Source organism: Protopterus annectens, chromosome 1.part1, assembly GCF_019279795.1.
Source record: "Protopterus annectens isolate FY-2018-M chromosome 1.part1, PAN1.0, whole genome shotgun sequence".
In the NCBI taxonomy this organism is placed as follows: domain Eukaryota; kingdom Metazoa; phylum Chordata; order Ceratodontiformes; family Protopteridae; genus Protopterus; species Protopterus annectens.
Genome location: NC_056726.1, coordinates 1478317220 through 1478340266, shown reverse-complemented (window position 1 = coordinate 1478340266; position 23047 = coordinate 1478317220). Strand labels below are relative to the sequence as shown.

General features: G+C 45.7%; 1 protein-coding gene across 1 annotated transcript in view; it reads left to right on the top strand.

Annotated features, from left to right (window-relative positions):
- TXLNA (taxilin alpha) overlaps nucleotides 1-23047 on the top strand; it is a 1198503-nt gene that overhangs the window by 284632 nt on the left and 890824 nt on the right. The gene's annotated exons all lie outside the window — the stretch shown is intronic.

Below are 23047 nucleotides of genomic sequence, written 5' to 3'. Positions count from 1 at the left end.
CAACCGACGAATGCTTAGGCGTCGGTCGGAGTTTGCTGAACAGTTTTTCGGCTCAGATTTTGCGTACATTATGCCGTCGGATCCTCCGACTTCTCAAATTGTTAAGAAACGCAAAGAAAAAGACCGACACTCGCGGTCCGCGGTTTTGGCCGAAACCACGGTTAAGCCGACCGCGAGTGTCGCGGTTTCGGCCGAAACCGAGCAAACTGGTCAATCTTCAGCCGAATCCATGACTACTACCGAGGCTCCTGCTACCCTAGTTGAATCGGCCTCTGAAGTTTTGCCTACTAATGTGGTTCCTCTAGAATTATCGGACACCATCCCTTTGGATGTCTCTACCCCAGCACGTGGTGCTGCTAGGCCTCCTGCAGCCATGTCTATAAAGGCCTTAGCCAGGGCTAAAGCAGCCAAAACTACTAAATCAGTGCCTGTAAAGCCCCCTTCACACAGGCCCAGTTCCAGTTCCCAAATGCTTACTCTGGCAGAGGATCTCATCTCTTTAATAAGGGGATCCCAGTCTCACCCAGACAGGGCCTCTCAACCTCCAGAAAAGAGACTTAGAGCAGAGCCCCCTGAGCCAGTGTCCTCAGATGATTCTTCTGATGATTCAGACAATACAGACCATCCAGAGGCTCCTTTTTCTACTTATGAAGATTCCGATGCTGAAGAATCTATTCCTTCTGCCTCTCCACCAGAGGAATTTTCCTTTGGGGAAACCTTACATGCCATGAGAGAGCAATTCCAATGGCAGGGACAAGATTTCTCAGATTCAAGAAAAAGGCTTAGGACCTTTCTACATTTACCGCAACATATAGGCCCTTAGCTATACCTCCAGTTCTTCCTGTTGTGGATGATGCATTTAATGATGTTTGCACTGCTCCTGATACTTTACCTCCAGCCCCTGCCAAGCCCGATAGGTTTTACAGGGTTCCGGACACTCATCACCACCTATACAAGGCCCCACTTGCAGATCCTGAGATCCCAGGGGCCTAAGGCAGTAGCTTCGACCTCAGCAAAAAACCCTCTCCCTTCTGAAAGGGAATCCAGGTCCTTAGAGAGATGGGGTAAAAAAGTTTACACCTCTGCTACTCTCTCAGCTAGAGCTTTGAACTGTCAGTTTCATATGATCCAATACCAAGAGTTTATGCTTGATCAGTTAACTAAGAAACTGTCCTCTGATGATTCCTTAGATAAGAAATATGTTTTAGAGATGGTGAATAACATTCAGCAGGTTAGTAACCATTCTTTAAAATGTGGCTATGATGCACTGGAGGCTTCATTTAGATCAGCCATGACTGGCACAGTTATAAGAAGGCATGCATGGTTGAAAGAACAGGTCTTGCCGGATCATGTTAAAGCAAAGCTATTAGATGCTCCTATGGATAAGGCCAGTCTATTTGGTTCTCCTGCCCAGCAAGTAATGAAGAAAATGGAAGAGAAGGCAAAATCTGCACAAACAGTTAAGGATTTCTTACAGGTTCAGCCCCCAAGGTTTAGCAGGAACTGGCCTTCCAAAAATTGGTCCTTTCCAGACTCCTCTAAATCTCAGAGAGGCAGGAATAGACGTTCCAGAGGCAGAAATCAATCCAGAGGAGGTGCCTACAGAGGACGCCAGTGGCAAGGCAATAACCAACGAGGCACAGACACAACCACTGCCACTGCAACAGGACAATCACAGTGACTTGGCTCTGACACCGCATACCAGGGAACAAATAGCAGCACCCTTAGGCGGAAAGTTAGCCTTATTTTCAAAAAATTGGCACTATATCACAAGAGACAAGTGGATTTTGCAGACTATAGACCAAGGCTACAGGTTTCATTTCCACACCTTACCAGTAAAAAGAGGAATGCCAAACCTACCTCCAAATCAGAAAACAGAAGCTCTAAAACAGATAGCTCAATTAACAAAGATGAGAGCTGTGGAAAGGGTACCACCAACAGAACAGGGCAAAGGATTCTACTCCAGACTCTTCCTAGTACCAAGAAAAGAGAAAAGTTGGAGACCTATTCTCGACCTGTCCGCTTTAAACACATTCATCATTGTTCCAAAATTCAAAATGCTGACCCTACAGCAGCTTCTTCCCATGCTGGGCAAGGAGTGTTGGCTGGTGACTCTAGATCTCAAGGAGGCATACCTGCACGTCCCCATACGACCAAATTGCAGAAGATACCTCAGATTTCTTGCAGGATCAGAGCATTATCAATTCTCAGCATTGCCCTTTGGCTTATCTACTGCGCCCAGAGTATTCACAAAATGCCTGGCATCAGTAATCGCTCATTGCAGGCTACAGGGAATCCAAATTTATCCATACCTGGACGACTGCCTAATACAAGCGGACAACAAAAGCAAGCTGACAAAAGACTTACAAAGAGTGATTTGCTTACTACAAGCCCTGGGATACACAGTCAATTTAAAAAAGTCAAGACTGATACCATCCCAAACAAGAACATTCTTGGGTGCAGAATTGGACACAGTAAAACAGATGGCATTCCTAACTGCAGAAAAACAAGAACAACTCCCTCTTTACTTCTTGGCATTAACAAAGCAGAACAAACTAACAGCAAGGAAAGTACTGCAGGCCTTGGGCTTCATGGCATCATGCATAATCCTGGTCCCCATGCCAGACTGCATATGAGAAAGCTACAGTGGTACCTAAAGAATTTATGGTCTCAACACAGGCACAGCTTAGAAACCGAATTACCACTAATCCCATGCCTGAAACAAGAGTTCCTATGGTGGGCTCAAGCATGCCAGTCAAACCCAGGCTTGCCCTTCCACAACTTTCAAGCAAGCCAAACCATCACAACGGACGCCTCAGACCTAGGTTGGGGCCCACATGCTGGACAAATGCATACAAGGATTATGGACTCCAGATCAACTGCACCTGCACATAAATCAAAAAGAAATGCTGGCAGTAAAACTAGCAATCCAGAATTTCAGACCATTCCTCAAAGAAGGCCATTTAATGATAAGGACAGACAACACCACAGTCATGTGGTACATCAACAAACAGGGAGGCACTCATTCATACCCCCTATGCCGAATGACTCTGGACCTATGGAATATGGCTCTGAGCTACAACATTCAGTTACAGGCAATATTTGTACCGGGAAAAGAAAACATCCTAGCAGACATGTTAAGCAGAACTACCTCGGATGCTCACGAATGGATGCTACACCCGGACATCTTCAAGGCCATCTCAAACAAATGGGGAATGCCACAAATAGACCTATTCGCATCCCCACTCAATCACCAGCTCAAGAAATTCTGCACAAGGACATACCACCCACTTGCATGGAAGGTGGACTCTCTATCCTTCAGTTGGAAAGGCCTGACAGCATATGCATTTCCACCTCTTCCTTTGATGCACAAGGTACTACTGAAAATCAAGGAGGAGCGCCCAAGGATAATTCTGATAGCTCCAAATTGGCCAAGACAACACTGGTATCCATTGCTGAGGAGCATGTCTCGGGGGGGGGGGGGGGGGGGGACGTGGACACTACCCCTGATGCCTTTGATGTTAACTCAGAACGACTACAACATCATGCATCCAAACCTAAAAACTCTGCAACTGACTGCCTGGAACATTACATAACAGCAACTAACCCAGATTTATCCCAAACGGTTAAAGACATTATCCTTGAGGCCCACAGACATTCTACAAGAAGGAACTATGCAGGGAAATGGAAAAGGTTTGTCATTTGGAGTACTGAAAGAGGAAAAGATGTGTCAAAGATAGATATTGCCAACATCCTGGAGTATTTGGCAGAGCTTCTCCATTCAGGCCTGTCCTATTCCTCCATCAAGATACATGCATCAGCTATTTCTGCAGAATACAGCTTCGATCCCCCTGTCTTCTCACATCCTCTACTCAGGCAGTTCCTCAGAGGAATCAAGAATGTAAAACCTCTTAGGAAACCACCATTACCAGCATGGGACTTGAACTTTGTGCTAGAAAAATTGACACTCCCTCCATTCGAACCAGCAGCAACAGCAGATCTTCAACACCTATCCTGGAAAACTGCTTTCCTACTGGCAATTACTTCAGCAAGAAGGGTTTCGGAACTACAGGCCTTAATGGCAGTACAACCCTTCCTAATCTTCCATCAAGATAGAGTATCCATGAGAACTAATCCTACATTTATGCCTAAGGTGGTATCCAGAGTGTCTCTAAACCAGGCAATCCACCTTCCTACCTTCTTTCCCAATCCACAGAACAGGGGGGAAAGACTGCTGCATACCTTGGATGTACATAGACAGTTGCGCTACTACCTGGACAGAACCAAGGGCAATAGAAAAACTGACCAGCTGCTAGTAGCTTATGCAACAGGAAGGGAAGGAAATGCAATTTCCAAACAGACAATCTCCAAGTGGATAGGAAATTGCATAAGATTCTGTTACTCCTACCATGGAAAGCAAATTCCACAGAACATAAGACCTCACTCTACAAGGGCTACAGCCACTACCACAGCTTTCTTACGAGGAGTGGCTACCAAGGACATTATTGAGGCGGCTACTTGGACCTCCGTGCATACATTTGCCAAGCATTATAACTTACCTCTATACTCTAGATCCCGAGCAGGGTTTGCCACTGCTGTATTGCAAGGGATCCTAACTACACCATAATTCTTCTTCCTCCTCCCCTGGTTTGGCTATGGTATTCTACCCATTTGTTAGGACTGCAGATGCATCCTTGAAGGACATAGTACAGTTTTGTACCTACCATAAATGTAGATGTCCGAACAGGATAGCATCTGCAGTCAGGATTACCCACCCTCCTTCCCCTCTGTGGTACTCCTAGGGTATTTACCCTCCTAATAGCTAGCTGGGGGGGGATCTCTTATGGTGCATTTGTTTTATATATATGTACATACATGCTTATTTTTTGTGTTTGCCTACTATCTTTTTTTGGAAACATTGGCATTTACCCAAAATTTAGTTTTCCAAAAGGGCAACTGGCATCTGGGGCAAGTAACACTGAGGAAAATGGCGTCGGCTGATGCCTTTATACCCGAAGACCAGCAGAGATGACGTCGGGTGAAGTGCGACACCAGCCGAGGCCAGACCCAGACTTTGGAATCCGGCCGACCGAAGGGCTGCCTGACGACAGGACAACCCATTTGTTAGGACTGCAGATGCTATCCTGTTCGGACATCTACATTTATGGTAGGTACAAAACTGTACTTTCTTGACTCACAAGTTCCTTTTTAAAAATCCCACTGCGGATCTTGAAACCATCTCACAGGGACCCAAGCGCATTAAGGCCACTACTGCCAAAAATCCTACCCCCTCTGATAGAGACTGCAGGGCGCTAGATAGCTGGGGTAAGAAGGTATACACTTCTGCAACCTTGGCCATCAGGGCCTTAAACTGCCATTTTCATATGTTAAAGTATCAGCAGCATATTGTTGGACTGCTTAAACAGAAAATGATATTGATTCCTGATTGTGCTGAAAATAAGGATTTGCAGGATTTAATGCATTCTGCTGAACAGGTTGGAAAACGGACGAAAGTGAAGTGTGTTTAACCCACCACGGAGTTCGTGCAGGAATGGGCATGCCCGCCGGGATTGACATGTGGGAGGGCGTGGATTAACAACGGCCATGACTTGCTTATGTGCAGGGGGCCAAAGAAATAGGGAAAGGTTTTTAATCTTGGTGTCATAAACCTAAAAGCCATTACTGGGCTGTCTATCTTAGCAACGTCGAATGTGTGGCATTCTTCAGTAAGTGCAATCAGTGATTTGCCAGAAATCCACACAGTCTTTAGAAGGCTCAATTGAAAAATAAGATGTGTACCATGTTTTCTGTTTGTAAATGTAACTGTACAAACAGTACTTGCCTTTGTACTTTTGCACCGATTTGCGAATTAAAAAAAAGTGTACTTTTCCGTTATCGGGGCAACACTTTAAACACGGTTGCTGAGCTGTGTTGTGTAAAATGTAGAACTGACATGTCATTTTTTAAGTAGGTTATCAAGCACTTCTTTAAACCCGCGGTGGTGGTGCTGCGGTAGCATTGTCGCCTCACAGTAAGACGCTGTCCGGTTCGATTCTCAGCTAGAGCGTCTTCTGCGTGGAGACATGCGTTAATGGGCGTACCTTCGTTGAAGGTTGTGCGTCAGGGCTGGTAACTCGGCACATAAAAATCAACTACCAATCATTAGCGGACCGGAGTTCCGCTGTGGCGACTCTTAACCGGGAAAAGACGAAAGACTCCACATCAAGCACTTCTTTGTCTATCACTTTGTACCACTTATTCAAAATCAAACTAAAAGGGAACTCCTTTTTTTCTACAACTTCACTGACACAGTGTTTAAACTTATTAGTGCGATTCCAGATTACTGCTTCAACTAATTCTTTATTTCACACTGATGTACTTTTCTAATAAAGTAAGTCCACGCTTTCCACTTTTAAATTCACATACGAATGATATATTCACGTACTACTTTAACAAATGTCCTTTTTCTACATTATATGTGTTTCTTTCTGTAGAAATTACATATTTAGCTGACGTCTCTAAGAAAGAGACAAATGATTCAGTGTCATTTACTTAAAACAAAGTCTGATCTAAAATACAAGTGTTACTGTATTCGTCAGAGAAAGAAGCTCAAGCTCAAAAATGTCCCAGGAGCTTAAAGACATGTTATGCATACATTGTTTTTATAATCTAATTTTTTTATGCAATTACTTTTTGTTTTGGTGGATTTGAATACGTGTATAATGTTTTCTGTTTATAGATCTACATTACCTTGTGTTATGGTGGCATCTTTCAATCAAACGGTGGGCGGTGCAGTCAAAATGCTCGCAAGCGAGGTTTGGGAGGGGCTTGCTACTGCGCATCTGGTGGGTTAATACACTTCAATTTCGCCGGAAAACATAGTTTGCAATGTGGTTTTGATTCACTAGAGGCATCTTGCAGGGCTGCTGTCACTGGGTCTGTACTTAGAAGGCATGCTTGGCTTAAGGAGCAATCCTTGCCAGATCATGTTAAAGCTAAATTACTGGATGATCCCTTAAATCAGGACCACCTGTTTGGCACCAAAGCAGAAGTAGTTCTTAAAAAGATGGAGGAAAAAGCTAAATCTGTGCAAACTATTAAAGATTTCCTCCAAGTACAGCCTCCAGGATTTAGTAGGCACTGGCCCTCTAAGAATTGGTCCTTTCCTGCCTCTTCCAAGCCTCCTCAGTCCAAACCCAGATCCAGCAGAACACCCAGGCTTCAGTCCCAGGGCATTCACAGGACTAAGCAGTGGGGGGCTCCCACTTCCAAATCAGGGAGTAGTAAGACTCCCCCCATGGTAAATTGTCTCAGTGACTTAACTTTAAAACTTCCAAGCACTTCTCAACTGACTGTTCCTTTAGGGGGAAAGATCGCTCTGCAGGCAAAAAAACTGGGAACATTACCCAGGACAAATGGGTTTTAAATATAGCTTCCCAAGGATACAGATTTCAATTCCATACGTTACCAACCCCAAATGGCCAGATCTACCCCCAAATCAATGGGCAGAGGAGCAAAAGCAGGTACTCTCTCTCTCTTGAGCATAAAAGCTATTCAGACTGTACTAGAAGAGGAAAAGGGACAAAGTTGTTACTCAGAAAAGACAACCCATGGCATCCTATCTTAGACCTATCTACGTTAAACATCTTTTTGGTGATTCCAAAATTCAAGATGCTAACTCTTCACCAGCTGCTTCCTATGCTAGGCAAAGATGCCTGGTTGGCAACACTCGATTTAAAGGAAGCCTACCTGCATATCCCAATCGGGGAATCTTGCAGAAGATACCTACACTTCAAAGCAGGCTACTTGCACTATCAGTTCTCTGCACTGCCCTTTGGCTTATCTACTGTGCCCAGGGTATTCACAAAGTGCCTAGCTCCAGTCATTGCATTTTGCAGGCAAAGAAATATTCAAATATATCCATGGATGATTGTCTAATTTAGGCAGAAAGCCAGGACATACTTTCGAATCATCTGGCATTTGCACAAAAGGTGCTAACATGTCTGGGGTACACAGTAAACAAAAAGAAATCACATCTGGTACCCTGTCAACAAATTATATTCCTGGGAGCAAGCTTGAATACAACTTCCCAGGTGGCTTTCCTCACGCCAGAGAAACAAACTGATTTGACAACTTACTTCAAACTAATGGTCACAAAAACCCTGCTATCTGCAAGGTAAATACTGCCAGCCTTTGGGTTCATGGCCTCCTGCATTCTACTAATTCCATATGGAAGACTGCATATGAGGAAACTACAATGGTATCTAAAAAGCCTATGGTGTCAACATTCTCAGGAGCTAGAAGCAAGGATTTCTGTCATACCTTGCCTGCGGTTAGAGTTCTTTTGTTTTACAGAGGCCTGCCACCAAAACAAGGGACTACATTCACTCTACCCCCTGCCGCCCAAACCCTAACAGACTCATCAGACTATGTATGGGGGGGCTAACCTGGCAGGGAAGTGCATTCAGGGCAAATGGAACCCAAGTCAAATGCACCTACATATCAATCAAAAAGAAAGGTTAGCTGTACAGAATGCTCTGACAGCCTTCAAGGACCACATCCTTCCAGGACAATTAATGGTAAAGATGGACAACACCACTGATATGTTGTACATAAACAGGGGGAACCCATTCTTAACCCCTCTGCAGACTAGCCATGGCTCTGTGGAACACAGCCTTGAGCTACCAAGTGCATTTGCAGGCACAGTTCCTGCCAGGAAAATTAAATACATTGGCAGATGAACTAAGCAGAAATCTCATGGACCCACGAGTGGAAACTGGAACCAAAGACTTTCAACATGTTGACAAACAAATGGGGGAGCCCAGATATAGACCTGTTTGCCTCCCCCCAGAACTACCATTTAGACAAATCCTGCACAAGAACTCCCCACAAACAAGCTTGGAAAGAGGTTTTTCAAGCTGAAAGATGAGCATCCAATTGGTCTATGCCTTTCCTCCTCTGCCTCTCCTACCCAAGGTACTACTAAAGATCAAACAGGACAGACCAAGGACGATACTAATTGCACCAGACTAGCCACGCCAACACTGGTATCCCCTCTTGCGCAGTGTGTCACTGCTGGCTCCATGGCACCTGCCTCGGACCCCTACCCTCTTGTTTCAACAGAAGAATTGGATTCTGCACCCTCAGCTTCAAACCCTGAACCTGGCAGCCTGGCTAATTACCTAATCTCTCCGCTACCATCCCTCAGTAAACAAGAGTTGGATGTCATTTTGGAGGCAAGGCAGCCTAGTACTAGAAAATGTTATGCTGAAAAATGGTAAAGATTCTGTGCCTGGAACCAAATTCAAGGGATGGGCACAGCAGAGCCCAATTTACCTCAGATTCTTCAATACTTAATTGAGGGCCTTTCTTTTTCCTCCATTAAATTTCATGCCTCAGCCGTTTCAGCTCATTATAACACCGAACCAACCTGCTTCTCTCACCCACTGCTCAAGCAGTTCCTCAGAGGTGCCAAAAACTTAAGACCACCCAGAAGAGCCCCAACTCCAGCCTGGGACCTCAACTTTGTATTGGAAAAACTTACTCTTCCTCCTTTTGAGCCAGCTGCAAGTGCAGATTTAAAATTCCTTTCTTGGAAAACAGCCTTCCTTTTAGCAATCACTTCAGCAAGAAGGGTATCTGAATTAGAGGCCCTTATGACTGTGGAGCCTTTCATCATCTTTCATGTGGAAAGGTGGAATCCAGTGAGGCTCTTAATCAATCCATTCATTTGCCCACCTTCTTTTCTAATCCACAGAACAAAGGGGAATGGATACGGCACTCCTTAGATGTGCACAGACAACTTAGATTTTACTTGGACAGGACTAAACCTCAAAGGAAATATGAACAACTGCTGGTGGCCTTTGCTGCAGGGGCAGAGGGAAAGGCTATTTCAAAGAAAACCATTCCTAAATGGATAGGCCATTGCATTCTTTTCTGCTATAAGCACCATGAAAAACCTATCCCACACAGGATTAGACCCCATTCAACCAGGGCTGCATCTTACCCTCTACATTCTTTCTCAGTGGTGTACCTACCAGGGACTTCCTAGGAGCGGCTACCTGGAGTTCTGTATATACTTTCACCAAGCAGTACCATTTACCAGTTTTCTCTAAATCCAGAGCTGGCTTTGCCACTGCAGTCTTGCAGGGCCTTATAGCTGGCCCTAATGCTATATAAATGCCTCTTCTCATCTTTGGCTTTGGGAATCTACCCAAATGTGATGACTGCAACAGTGAAACACTAAGAACATAGTACAGTTGTGTACACTTACCATAAATGTAGCTGTTCGCGTGTCTTCACTGTTGCAGTCCGGGTTACCCTCCCTCCAGCCCCCTAACTTCTTTGGCTGTACTTTTACTCTCCTTTACTTTGCTTAAAAGCTTTTTGGTGTATTTGCTTTTTGTTGGAGGTGTAACCTTGTATGTATATATTTGTTTCCCATTTGGGGGGCACCTGACATCTGGGGCAAGAAAAAACGATGTAATGGCGTCTGCTGCATGCTTTATACCCCTGACTACCTGACGTCACAGAAGATGAGACGAAAACTGACGCAGGACCCAAGACTTTGATAATCAGGCCGACTGAGGGCTACTGCAAGCAGATAACCCAAATGTGATGACTGCAGCAGTGAATACACTCGGAACATCTACATTTATGGTAAGTGTATACAACTGTACTTTCTTTGTTAATGCCCCCTTTGGCTTCTCCTTTTTTAGGCCATCAGTAAAAGAAACGCTTACCTACAGCAAGCAGGAAGGAAAGACTGTCTGTTGTGTGAATCAAGCCCTGTTCCAGAAAACATCGAGGAGAGAAGAAAACTTGGATGTTCATTGTGCATACAGCTGCAGTCATAACAGATGGGTTCTCCTGCCGTCAGGCGGGTCCTCGGTCGGCCGAATTCCAAAGTCTAGGTCCGGCGTCGGTTGTTGTTGCTTCTTCCCTGACGTCAGTGCGCCAGGGGTATAAAAGAACCAGCCGACGCCATTTTCTTCAGTCTTTCTTGCCGCGCGGTGCCCGAAGCAGAAGTAGTTCGCAAGTGCCGGTCGGCCAGCTCCTGAAATTACGAAAATTTTGCAACCGAAGTCTTCTTGAAAGCTAAGTACCCGTTGAAACTTTTCTTGCCTCAGACCGATGTCAGACAAAGTTAATAATTGTATTTCTTGTGGGAAGCAAATACCGCATAAGGATTTTCATTCCCTCTGCATTCCTTGCTAAGGCCCAGACCACAACGTCTCGGTCTGTCGTTTTTGTGCTACATTCAACAAACGCACCATTAAGCGTCGGGCGGAGTTCGCCCAGCACTATTTTGGCAAAAAATTTAACTATATTACGTCGTCGGATACTCCGACTCCAGTTTTGTCTAAAAACACAAAGATAAGGACCGACACATGAGGTCCGCGGCCTCTACCGACACCACGCCAAAGCCGACTACAGGTGGTCCAGTTCTCAGCGAGGCACATAGACAGCTCCTACCTACCGACGTCACTTCATTGGCGGTGTCTTCTGTGCCCGAGGTCGCAGGCTCCTCTGCCCACACCCCGACTACAGATACCGAAGCCACTCTTGGTGGTGAATCTCAAAATGTAGACAGGTCTGCCTCCTCTCAAGGTGTCTTCAGACCTTCCTCTTCTTTTTCTATCAAGGCTTTCACTAAGTCTAAAGCAGCCATGCATCCTAAGAGACAAGCTCCACAGGGCCCTTCTCCAGGCCCCATGCCTAAAAAAAAGATGCTTAAAATGGCTGAGGATTTGATTACTCTTATCAGGGGTTCTCACCCCCCCCCTGGACAAAAGGCCCAGAGTGGAGGAAGAATCCCCCTCTTCTGACCAGGCCTCCATTATTTCAGAGCACTGTGATGAACAGGAACATTCTTACTCCCCTTTTGAAGATTCTGATGCTGAGGAGTCCATTCCCTCTGTCCCCCCCCCCCCCCAGAGGATTACTCATTTGGGGAAACCTTGCATACCTTAATGGAACACTTCCACTGGGAAGGCCAAGAGTACTCTGATTCCAAGAAAAGGCTTAGGGATTTTCTCTTGCTACCTCAGCACAGGCCTCTGGCTATACCTCCTGTCTTAGACATGCTAGATGATGTGTACTCGGAGGCCTGCCTTAACCCCGATTCTTTACCTCCAGCCCCAGTCAAGCCTGACCGGTACTACTGGGTTCCTGACTCGCACCAATTTTTATACAAAAGCCATGCGGCTGACCCAGAAACTATCTCACAGGGCCCCAAGGGAATTAAGGCCTCCACTGCTAAAAACCCTTTACCTTCCGAGAGAGATTCCAGATCCTTAGAAAGGTGGGGAAAAAAGGTATACACCTCGGCCACCTTAACCATGAGGGCATTAAACAGCCAGCTCCATATGCTAAAGTACTAACAGTTTCTGTTATCACAGTTGAGAAGTAAAATGTCACAACCTGAACAACCAGTCTTGAAGGAGTTGCAGGATTTGATGCATAGTGCAGAACAAGTGGGTAAACATACCTTGCAATGTGGTTTTGATGCTCTAGATGCCTCATGTAGAGCTGCTGTTACAGGATCAGTCATACATAGACATGCCTGGCTCAAGGAGCAAACCTTGTCAAGGCTAAATTACTAGATGCCCCTCTAAAAAGGATGTATTATTTGGTGTTAAAGCTGAGGAGGTATTAAAGAAAATGGAGGAAAAGGCTAAATCAATGCAAACAGTGAAAGATTTTCTACAGGTACAACCTCCACGTTTCAGTTGAAATTGGCCTTCCGAAAATTGGTCCTTTCCAGCCACGGACAGACCCCAAAGGGGTAGATACAGGCGCCCGAGGGGCAGAGGGCAATCTCAAGGATCGTTTAGAGGCAGACAATGGCAAGCTCCTACACAAAGAGGTGGTGAGGATAGTTCGCAGCCATTCAGAAAGCAAGCCCAATGACTTTCCCCTTTGCATGCCAAGCAAGGCTCAAATGGCAGCATCCTTAGGTGGAAAACTGGCATTATTTTCAAAAAATTGGCATAATTGTCACAAAAGACAAATGGATCCTGGACACTATAAACAAAGGCTACAGATTCCATTTTCACACCCTTCCAAAAATGAGAGGCATGCCAAACCTGCCACACAATCAAAGGGCAGAGGCACAAAGACAAATTTCAGATCTCATGGACATGAAAGCTATTCAAGAGGTACCTACTCACGAACAAGGTCAAGGTTTTTATTCCAGACTTTTCCTGGTACCAAGGAAGGGAAAAGTTTGGAGACCTATTTTGGACCTATCCATCCTAAACACATTTTTACTCGTACCAAAATTCAAGATGCTCACATTACAGCAGCTTCTTCCCATGCTGGGCAAGGAGTCTTGGCTGGTAACATTGGACCTCAAGAAGGCAAACCTGCATGTCCCAATCAGACAGAATTGCAGAAGATACCTCAGATTTCTTGCAGGTTCAACCCATTATCAATTCTCTGCATTGCCCTTTGGCTTATCTACTGCGTCCAGAGTATTCACGAAATACCTGGCATCAGTAATTGCCTACTGCAGACTTCAAGGGATACAAATATACCCATATTTGGACGACTGCCTGATCCAAGCGGACAGCAAGCACATACTTCTGAAACATCTGGCTTTTGTAATAATGTTGTTGAATTCTCTGGGATACACAGTCAACAAAAAGAAATCAAGGCTAATACCCTCTCGGAAAATAATTTTCCTAGGTGCCAACTTGGACACAAACACCCAGATGGCCTACCTCACGCCAGAGAAGCAGGGGCAACTAACTCAATACTTCAGAACACTAGCAAATTTCACCAGGCTGACTGCAAGGAAAGTCCTGCAGGCTCTGGGGTTCATGGCATCTTGCATTCTACTAATCCCATGTGCAAAGCTGCATATGAGGAAACTTCAATGGTACCTGAAAAACCTATAGTCTCAACACAGCCACAGTTTGGAAACAGTAATACCACTAATTCCATGTCTTCAAAAGGAATTTCTGTGGTGGGCTCAAGCATGCTAAACAAACACAGGTCTCCCATTCTGCAAGCCTCAAGCAAATCAAGTCATCACAACAGACGCCTCGGACTATGCCTGGGGGGTGCACATGACAGATCGGTGCATTCAGGGCAAATGGTCCCAAAAAGAAAAGCACCTTCACATCAATCAAAAGGAAATGCTAGCAGTAATAAATGCTATTATAGCTTTCAAAGACCTTCTGCATCCAGGTCAACTATTGACAAGGACAGACAACACCACAGTAATGTGGTACATAAACAAACAGGGAAGAACCCATTCATACCCCCTATGCAGGCTGGCCATGTCACTTTGGAACATGGCTCTGGAATTACAAATCTAACTTCAAGCACAGTACTTGCCAGGCAAGGAAAACACGATGGCAGACAACCTAAGCAGAAATATGACAGATCCACACGAATGGAAGTTGCATTCTCAAGTTTTTACAGAGATAATTCAAGCATGGGGAAGGCCAGACATAGATCTCTTTGCCTCCCACAAAAATCACCAATTGACAAAATTCTGCTCAAGGACTTTTCATCCACAGGCCTGGAGAGTGGACGCTCTCTCTTTCAGTTGGACAACAATGACAGTTTATGCCTTTCCACCTCTTCCTCTGCTGCCCAAAGTTCTATTAAAAACCAGAGCAGACAGACCAAAGATGATTCTCATTGCTCCAGACTGGCCAAGACAGCACTGGTACCCACTCCTGAGGAGCCTGACTCATTCCCCTCCATGGACCCTACCTCTAATGCCTCTTCTGACTCAGCACAGCTTCAAAACTCTTCAGTCAGCTGAAAACACTCAATCTGGCCACATGGAAGATTCCTTAACATCACAACAGACCCTACTCTCCAAGGAGGTGCAGGATGTCATTTTGGAGGCCAGAAGGCCGTCTACTAGAAAAGCTTACTCCGCAAAATGGAAACGGTTTTGTGCCTGGAATGAGAAAAAGGGCCAGAATCCTGGAAAACTGAATTTACCTCAAATATTACAGTATCTAGTTGAGCTGCTAAGCAGTGGACTTTCATTCTCCTCAATCAAAATCCATGCCTCAGCCATTTCTGCAGAATACAACACTGATCAACCTTTATTCTCTCACCCCCTCTTAAGACAGTTCCTCAGTGCCTCAACAGATTTGCAATATTTGTCCTGGAAAACAGCTTTCCTTCTGGCTATCACCTCAGCACGTAGGGTTTCGGAACTACAAGCCCTCATGGCTGTGCAGCCTTTCATCATTTTCCATCGGGACAGAGTTTCCTTACAAACCAACCCGTCCTTTATGCCAAAGGTGGTATCCAGGGTAGCTTTGAATCAGGCTATACACTTACCTACCTTTTACCCTAATCCTCAAAACAAAGGGGAGAGACTATTACATTCCTTGGACATCCACAGACAGCTGCGTTATTATTTGGACAGAACAAAGCCTTTCAGAAAATCAGAACAGCTCTTTGTGTCCTATGCTATAGGCGCTCAAGGGAATCCAATTTCCAAACAGACAATCTCAAAATGGATAGCCCACTGCATACGCTTTTGTTACTCTTTTCATGGTAAACCTGTACCTGCAGGCATCAGATCTCACTCCACAAGGGCCACAGTTACCTCTGCAGCTTTCCTCAGAGGAGTTCCTACCAAAGATATTTTGGAAGCAGCCACTTGGAGTTCTGTGCATACCTTCTCCAAGCACTACCACCTACCATTATACTCCAAAACTAGAGCAGGCTTTGCCACTGCAGTCTTGCAGGGCATTCTGGCTACTCCTAGTTCCACCTAGTGCCTACCACCCCTTTCCTAGCTTTGGGATTCTACCCATCTGTTATGACTGCAGCAGTTTGCACGATGAACATAGTACAGTTTTGTACCTACCATAAATGTAGATGTTAGAGTGCTAATACAGCTGCAGTCCAGGTTTCCCTCCCTCCTTCCCCTCTTGGGACAGGCCTGTTGGCTAACACCTCCTCATACAACCTGATTGGGGTATTCTTTTATGGTGTATTTGCTTGCAACTACTGTATTTTGATTATATTGCATTGCTTTATTACACAAATTTATGTATTGCCTTCCTTCTGGGGGCACCTGACATCTGGGGCAAGAAAAACTGAAGAAAATGGCGTCGGCTGGTTCTTTTATACCCCTGGCGCACTGATGTCAGGGAAGAAGCGACGACAACCGATGCCGGACCTAGACTTTGGAGTTCGGCCGACCGAGGACCCGCCTGATGGCAGGAGAACCCATCTGTTATGACTGCAGCTGTATTAGCACTCTAACATCTACATTTATGGCAGGTACAAAACTGTACTTTTCGCAAATCTCAAGGACCTTTTCAGGATCTGCATGGAGATTCCTCCCCCAGAGGCAGAGGATGAGAAGGTTTCAACTGTAGATGTGATCCTTGGTCCAGAGAACAAGGGCTTCAGAGACTTCTCATCTCAGAGGCCCTATCCAGCACTCCTGGAGTGCTGCCAGACTGTCCATTTATGCAGGCAATTGGAGGCCGTGTTTTCCTGCACCTAGACACCTGGATGAGCCTTACAAACAACGCTTGGGTAATAAGTATAATATCCAGAGGATGTCCTTCAAGGATGCATCTGCAGTCTTAACATATGGGTTGTCCTGCCTCAGGCAGCCCTTCGGTCGGCCGGATTCCAAAGTCTGGGTCTGGCCTCGGCTGATGTCGCACTTCACCCGACATCATAGCTGCTGTTTATTGGGTGTAAAGGCATCAGCCGACGCCATTTTCCTCAGTCTTTCTTGCCGCGCGGTGCCCGAAGCAGAAGCTGTTCACAAGTGCCGGTCGGTCAGATCCAGAGATTTCTACTACCGAAGACTTCTAAAAAGCTAAGTACCCCGTTGGGGACTCTTTCTTGCCTCAGCCGATGTCAGACAAACTAAATAATTGTTTAACTTGTGGGAAACAAATACCTCATAAGGATTTCCACTCTTACTGCCTTCCTTGCTTAGGCCCAGACCACGACGTTGCAGCTTGTCTAGCCTGTGCTTCCTTCAACCGACGGACACTTAGACGTCGGTCGGAGTTTGCAGAGGAGTTTTTTGGTCCCGCTTTTGCATACAAAATGCCGTCTGAGAATCCGACTTCTCAGTTAGCTAAAAAGCGCAAGGAAAAGAACCGACATTCGCGGTCCGCGGTTTCGGCTGAAACCACGGTTAGGCCAACCGCGAGTGTCTCGGTTTCGTCTGAAACCGAGCCTCCGGTTCTTCCTTCGGCCGAAAGCATGCCTCCGATAGCCGAGGTCTCACAGAGCATGGCTGAATCTGCTACTGAATTTACTGCTACAGAAGCAGGCACCCAGGATTTGTCAGATACTATTCCTTTAGACATATCTACCCCTGCACGTGGGGCTGCTAGACCCCCTGCTTCTATGTCTATCAAGGCTTTTGCCAGGGCTAAAGCAGCTAAATCTTCTAAGGCCTTACCTGCTAAAACTCCTTCACATAGGCCTACCTCTAGTTCCCAAATACTCAGCCTGGCTGAGGATCTCATTTCTTTGATCAGGGGATCCCAACCTCACCCAGACAGGGCCTCTCAGCCCCCTCCAGACAAGAGGCCTAGGACTGAACCGCCGGAACCTGTCTCTACAGATTATTCCTCGGATGACTCAGACATTTCAGACCCTCATGAAGGCCCATATTCTCCTTATGAGGATTCTGATGCAGAAGACTCCATTCCTTCTGCTTCTCCTCCTGAAGAATTTTCCTTTGGGGAAACCTTGCATGCTATGAGGGAACACTTCCAATGGCAGGGCCAGGATTTTTCAGATTCAAGGAAAAGGCTAAGGACCTTTTACACTTACCACAGCATAGGCCTTTAGCCATTCCGCCAGTACTAACAGTTGTTGATGATGCATATAATGATGCCTGTACTGCCCCTGATTCTCTTCCTCCGGCCCCTGCCAAGCCAGACAGATATTACAGGGTCCCGGACACTCATTACCATTTGTATAAGGCTCCTGTTGCAGACCCTGAAACCATTTCACAGGGCCCTAAAGGTGTGGCAGCTGCCTCTGCCAAAAACCCTCTTCCCTCTGAAAGGGAATCTAGAGCATTAGAGAGATGGGGTAAAAAGGTTTATACTTCTGCTACTCTTTCGGCCAGGGCCTTGAACTGTCAATTTCACATGATTCAGTACCAGGAATTTTTGTTAGACCAGTTAAATAAAAAACTGTCTTCTCCTGAACCTTTAGACCGCAAGTCTCTTCAGGATTTGGTACATAACTCTCAGTAGGTCAGTAACCATTTCTTAAAATGTGGCTATGATGCACTGGAGGCTTCCTTTAGATCAGCTATGACTGGAACAGTGATTCGAAGGCATGCCTGGTTAAAAGAACAATCCTTACCAGATCATGTTAAGTCAAAACTCCTAGATGCTCCCATGGAGAAACAAAGTTTGTTTGGCTCCCCTGCACAGGAGGTTCTAAAGAAGGTGGAAGAAAAAGCAAAATCTGTCCAAACAGTCAAGGATTTCTTACAGGTCCAACCTCCGAGGTTTAGCAGAAATTGGCCTTCGAAGAATTGGTCCTATCCAGACAACTCCAGAGCGCAGAGAGGCAGAAATAGACGCCCCAGAGGCAGAGGTCAATCTAGGGGTGCCTACAGGGGACGCCAGTGGCAACCTACCAACCAGAGAAGTACTGCCACAGATCCAACTACAACCACTTCCACAGGGCAGACACAATGACTTGGCTCTAGTTCCGCCTACCAGGGAACAACTGGAAGCACCCTTGGGAGGAAAGTTAGCCTTATTTTCTGACAACTGGCATTACATTACAGGAGACAAATGGACTTTACAAACAATAGACAAGGGCTACAGGTTTCACTTCCACACTCTACCAAAAAAGAGAGGAATGCCAAACCTACCACCAAGCCAAAAAACAGACGCTCTAAGCCAAATCAACAACTTACTAAGGATGAGAGCTATAGAAGAGGTACCACCTATGGAACAAGGGCAGGGATTTTACTCCAGGCTTTTCCTTGTACCAAGAAAAGAAAATCAATGGAGACCTATTCTAGACTTGTCCGCACTCAACACATACCTCATTGTTCCAAAATTCAAAATGCTGACCCTCCAGCAGCTTCTTCCCATGCTGGGCAAGGAGTCTTGGCTGGTGACTCTAGATCTCAAGGAGGCATACCTGCACGTCCCTATACGACCAGATTGCAGAAGGCACCTCAGATTTCTTGCAGGATCAGAGCATTATCAATTCTCAGCATTGCCATTTGGCTTATCTACTGTGCCCAGAGTATTCACGAAATGCCTGGCATCAGTAATTGCTCATTGCAGGCTTCAGGGAATTCAAATTTATCCATACCTGGACGACTGCCTAATACAAGCAGACAACAAGGCAAAATTAACAAAAGATTTGGAAAATGTCATACAACTGCTGCAAGCCTTGGGATACACAGTCAACATGCAAAAGTCAAGACTAGTACCATCCCAAAGGATAACATTCTTGGGTGCAGAACTGGATACATCAACTCAGATGGCATTTCTCACAGAAGAAAAACAAAAGCAACTACCAGTCTACTTCATGACATTAACAACACAAACTCTGCTTACTGCAAGGAAAGTCCTGCAAGCCCTGGGCTACATGGCATCCTGCATAATATTGGTTCCACATGCCAGGCTGCATATGAGAAAGCTACAATGGTACCTAAGGAATGTATGGTCTCAACACAAGCACAGTCTAGAAGCCCAGATTCCAATAATTCCATGCCTGAAGCAAGAATTCCTGTGGCGGGCTCAGGCCTGTCAGTTGAACAGAGGCTTGCCTTTCCACGAACCTCATCCAAGCCAGACCATCACCACGGATGCCTCAGACCTAGGATGGGGGGCACCACATGGTGGACAAGTGTATACAAGGCCTATGGACCCAAGACCAGCTGAATCTACACATAAATCTAAAGGAGATGCTGGCAGTGAAACATGCGATCCAGGCATTCAGACCACTCCAACAGGGTCATCTGCTGATAAGGACGGACAATACCACAGTCATGTGGTACATCAACAAACAGGGAGGTACACATTCATATCCTCTATGCCGGATGGCAATGGACCTGTGGAATGTGGCCCTGAATCTCAACATTCAACTTCAGGCCAGATTTGTACCAGGAAAAGAAAATTCTCTAGCAGACACCTTAAGCAGAACTACCACGGATGCTCATGAATGGATGCTGCATCCAGATATCTTCAAAGCCATAACAAAGAAATGGGGACTACCAGAGATAGACCTGTTCGCCTCCCCACACAACCACCAATTGAAGAAATTCTGCACAAGAACATACCACCCACTTGCTTGGAGGGTGGACTCCCTTTCCTTCAGCTGGAAAAACCTGACAGCATATGCATTTCCACCTCTTCCCTTGATGTACAAAGTTCTACTGAAGATCAGAGAAGATCAGCCAAGGGTAATCCTGATAGCTCCAGACTGGCCGAGGCAACATTGGTACCCGCTACTGAGAAGCATGTCTCGGACACACGCATGGCCTCTACCTCTATGTCCCTTACTTCTAACACAGGACAACTACAAGATCCTACATCCAAACTTGAAAACACTGCAGCTAGCTGCTTGGAATATTGCATAAAACAAAATAACCCAGGTTTATCTCAGAGGGTTAAGGACATTATCCTGGAGGCACGCAGACCCTCCACAAGGAAGACTTATTCAGCCAAGTGGAAAAGATACCTCATTTGGAGTACAGCAAAGGGAGAAAATGTCTCGTTGGCAAACATAGCACACATCCTGGAATATTTAGCAGAACTGTTCCACAATGGCCTGTCTTACTCCTCCATTAAGATTCATGCATCAGGAGTTACAGGAATTAATGGCAGTACAACCCTTCCTTATCTTCCATCAGGACAGGGTCTCTCTGAGAACTAACACTACCTTTATGCCAAAAGTGGTCTCCAGAGTATCTTTGAACCAAGCGATTCATTTACCTACATTCTTCCCCAACCCACAGAACGGGGGGGGGGGGGAGACTGCTACATACCTTGGATGTGCACAGACAGTTACGCTACTATCTGGACAGAACTAAGACCAGCAGAAAAACTGACCAGCTTCTGGTAGCATATGCAACAGGAATGCAAGGAAAAGCAATTGCAAAACAGACCATCTCAAAATGGATAGGAAATTGCATTCGATTTTGCTACTCTTTTCATGGAAAGACAACTCCTGAAAATATCAGACCTCATTCCACAAGAGCTACAGCCACCACTACAGCTTTCCTACGAGGAGTGGCTACCAAAGACATTTTAGAAGCTGCTACTTGGAGCTCCGTGCATACATTTGCCAAGCATTGTAATCTTCCCTTATACTCTAGATCCCGAGCAGGTTTTGCAACTGCTGTTTTGCAAGGGATCTTAACTACACCATCTTTATCTTAGTGCCTCCTTCCCCAGTTTGGCTATGGTATTCTACCCATATGTTAGGACTGCAGATGCATCCTTGAAGGACATAGTACAGTTTTGTACCTACCATAAATGTAGATGTCCGATAGGTATGCATCTGCAGTCAGGATTACCCACCCTCCTTCCCCTCTGTGGTATTCCTAGGGTATTTACCCCTCTTTTAGCTAGCTGGGGGAATCTGTTATGATGTATTTGTTTGTATATATATATATATATATATATATATATATATTTATATTGTTTGCTCTCTACTGTTTGGAATTATTTGCATTTATCCAAATTTAGCCTTCCTAGAGGGCACCTGGCATCTGGGGCAAGAAACACTGAGGAAAATGGCGTCGGCTGATGCCTTTATACCCAATAAACAGCAGCTATGACGTCGGGTGAAGTGCGACATCAGCCGAGGCCAGACCCAGACTTTGGAATCCGGCCGACCGAAGGGCTGCCTGAGGCAGGACAACCCATATGTTAGGACTGCAGATGCATACCTATCGGACATCTACATTTATGGTAGGTACAAAACTGTACTTTATTACATTCTCTTTTCCTTTCTGCCTCTGAAAACCAGGAGGAAACACCCCGATGTACCACCTAGTCAGAGGGAGTACAGCTCAAGAAGTTCAAAAGCTGCTACAAAAGACTCGTCCAAAAGGTCCCAGCCGAGGATTTGGAGCTTACTTTGTCTTCTTTTTGGTGCCAAAAAAAACAGGGGACCCAAGACCAATTCTGGATCTAAGCAATCTGAATCATTATGTAAATAAGTCAGTTCTGAATGGTTATGGTCCAGTCCATCCTGCCTCTTCTGCACAAGGATGATTGGATGTGCCCTATTCATATGCTGCTGTATCCGTAACATCAGGGGTTGCCTCTGGTGAACTCTTGTATGTCCGGCCATTATACAGAAGTTAAATGCTACTTCTAGGGTGTGCGTGATGTCCCACATCTGTTGTAAAAGGATGTCTGATATAAAGCAGATGTCAGCGCTCACCTTCTTCAGAACTTTTCTGCCGCCTGTGTGACTGCCAGATCCAGTCCTCGCTTTTTCAGGAAAGTGACTTCACACGATCCAGCTTCAGGTAAGTACCCCATAAGGTTTTTTTTTATTTGCTTGCTACTGCTTTGGTTTCATGTGAGGTAGGAAGGGCAAGTGTAGGTGTGGAAGGCAAATTCCACATAAGGACTTGCATGAGCTCTGCCTGTTTTGCTTAGGTGAAGAACACAACCATACCATATGTAGTATTTGTCAAGCCTTCGTCCACAAATCCCTTAGAAGCCGCTTAGCAGCATTGAAACTACCTAGCAAATCAGAGGCTTAAACGGTTAGCTTATCGTATGGATCCATTGTCGGGTTTCTCGGTCGAGCCTCCAAGAAGGAGAAAAAGTCCAGGCCTGAACAGACTGCTGCGCCCTCCACTCCAGGCATACCTCTCGAGGCCAGTGAAGGCCCAGAGTCCGAGCAGGAGTCCTCTGATCTTCCTTGGGTGGATAGCCCAGAGGAAAACGGTACAACACCTGAGGTCACGTCCTGGAGGGATATGATGCGGTCGCAGAGGGGGAACTCAGGCTCATAATTTCCGAGTGTCCGCGTGGGGTCTCTGATTGTTGTGCGAGAAGATATAGCCCTGATGTGGAGTGCCGTC